Source organism: Dromiciops gliroides, chromosome 2 (genome assembly GCF_019393635.1).
Source record: "Dromiciops gliroides isolate mDroGli1 chromosome 2, mDroGli1.pri, whole genome shotgun sequence".
In the NCBI taxonomy this organism is placed as follows: domain Eukaryota; kingdom Metazoa; phylum Chordata; class Mammalia; order Microbiotheria; family Microbiotheriidae; genus Dromiciops; species Dromiciops gliroides.
The window spans coordinates 661,368,462-661,371,056 of record NC_057862.1 but is presented as its reverse complement, the minus strand read 5'-3'; positions in this window follow the sequence as shown (position 1 = coordinate 661,371,056).

Genomic DNA, 2,595 nt, shown 5'->3' with positions numbered 1-2,595 from the left:
CCAATATTATGGCGAGCTGCTCAATTAACTCTCCCCATACTAAATTTTGCCCATACGTTGCAAAAACCGCTGACATGGAAAATAGATCCAGGAGAGATAATTTGAAAATCATTGGACTAACTGAAAATCATAACCAAAAAAAGAGCTTAGACATCATCTTCCAAAAGATTGTCAGGGAAAATTGCTGTGACATTCTAGAAGCAAAAGGTAAAATAGAAATTGAAAGAGTCCAAGGATCACCTCCAGAAAGAGATCCCAAAAGGAAACCTTCCAGGAATATTATAGCCAAATTCCAGAGATCCCAGGTCAAGGAGAAAATATTGCAAGCAGTTAGAAAAAAGGAATACAAATACTGTGGAGCCATGGTAAGGATAGCACAGAATCTAGCAGCTTCTACATTAAAGGACCAGAGGGCATGGAATGATATTTCAGAGGGAAAAGGAGCTAGGATTACAACCAAAAATCATCTACCCAGCAAAACTGATTATAATCTTTCAGGGGGAAAATGGGAATTCAATGAAAAAGAGGACTTTAGGCATTTGTGATGAAAAGACCTGAACTCAATAGACAATTTGACTTTCAAATACAAGACCCTAGAGAAGCATAAAACGGTAAACAGGAAAAAGAAGCCATGAGGGATATTAAAAGGTTAAACTGTTTATATTCCTATATGTGAAGATAATACTTCTAACTCATAAGAACTTTCTCAGTATTAGGGCAGCTGAAAGGAATATACTTAGACAGAGGGCACAGGTGTAAATTGAATATGAAGGGATGATATTTGTAAAGCATTTATTTTTTTCTTATCCTTGTCTTTTGTAGGGCAGGCAAGGTGGGGTGGCTTATGTCTGGAGCCAGATTTGGGCTCGGGGCTTCCTGGGTCCAGGGTTGGTGCTTTGTCAACTGTGTCACTTAGCTGACCCATGATGACATCTTTAAAATAAAGTTAAGGGGTAAGAGGAATGCACTGGAAGAAAGGGAAAGGGAGAGGTAGAATGTGGTAAAGTAGATCACATAAAAGAAACAAGAAAAAGCTTATGGAGTGGAGGGGAAGATGGGGAAGGAGCAGGGGAGTGAGTGAGCCTTATTCTCATCAAAATTGGCTCAAAGAGGGAATAGCATGCACACTCAAGTGGGTTTAGTAATATATTTTGCCCTGAGGGAAAGAGGGAGGGGAAGGGGATAAGGGGGGGAGGTGAAGGAAGGGTAGACAGATTGGGGGAGGGGGCAATAAAAAGCAAAACACTTTTGAGGAGGGATAGGGTGAAAGAAGATAGAAAATAGAGTAAATATCAAGAGGAGGGAATAAGATGGAGGGTAATAGAGTTAGCAATAGTAATTGTGAAAGAAATGATGAGCAGGATGCTATCAGAAGAATGTATGAAAAATGCAGATCATCAACAGAGAAAGAACTTATGGTATCTGAATTCAGATTGAAGTATAATTTTATTTGTTAGTTCCTCTTTTTGGTTTTTTAAAAAAATATTTTGTGGGGCAATGAGGGTTAAATGACTTGCCCAAGGTCACACAGCTAGTGTCAAGTGTCTGAGGCTGGATCTGAACTCAGGTCCTCCTGAATCTGAGGACAGTGCTTTATCCACTGCGCCACCTAGCTGCCCCTGTTAGTTCCTCTTTTTAAAGGTATTTTGTCTGTTTTCTTTCACAACCAGACTAATGTGAAGATGTTTTGTGTGACTGCACATGTATAACTCATATTGAATTGTTTGATTTCTTAGGGAGGGGTGAGGAGAGAGGGAGGGAGAAAATTTAGAACACAAAGTTTCAAAAGATCAATGTGAAAAAATTGGGGGGTTTTTTTACATGTAATTTGGGTAAAATTCTAAATAAATAATGATATTCCTGGGAGTTTTCAGTTGAGAATCTATTTCAGATTCAGTGAATACTTTCAATTTTTATTTTGTCCTCTGGTTTTAGGATAGCAGGGCACTTTTTCTTGATACTTTCTTTTTTTTTTTTTTTTAGTGAGGCAATTGGGGTTAAGTGACTTGCCCAGGGTCACACAGCTAGTAAGTGTCAAGTGTCTGAGACCAGATCTGAACTCAGGTACTCCTGACTCCAGGGCCGGTGCTCTATCCACTGCACCATCTAGCTGCCCCGGTACTTTCTTGAAATATAATATCTAGTGGTTTTTTTCATCATGACTTTGTGAGAAAATAATTACTAATAATGGGGCTTGGGGAGAACCCCACCCCACTCAAGGGTTTAGCCCAGGAACCTTAGCTGATCTCTTTCAAAGCCAGCCCAGAGACCATAGAAATAAGACTAACTCAGTAAAGTAGAGATAGAAATTACACCTTTTTGAAAGCACCTTTGCCCTCAGAGGGTTTGTCTTTTGCACTAGGACTTGATGTCTGCATTATACAGCTCATTTTATTATAGACCACCCTCAGGTCATGTCAACCAATGGAACTGAATGACTAGCCAATTAGCGTTGAGCAGTGTGTAAGAGCCACCTCTATCAAAGGAGGAAGGCTTGCTCTCTTGCACCTGGAACCAGCGGGAACAAGCTACACCTCTTCTCTCCAATTTGGCAAAATGTACTGGGTATGTAACTTGGGGAAGTTATTAAGACAT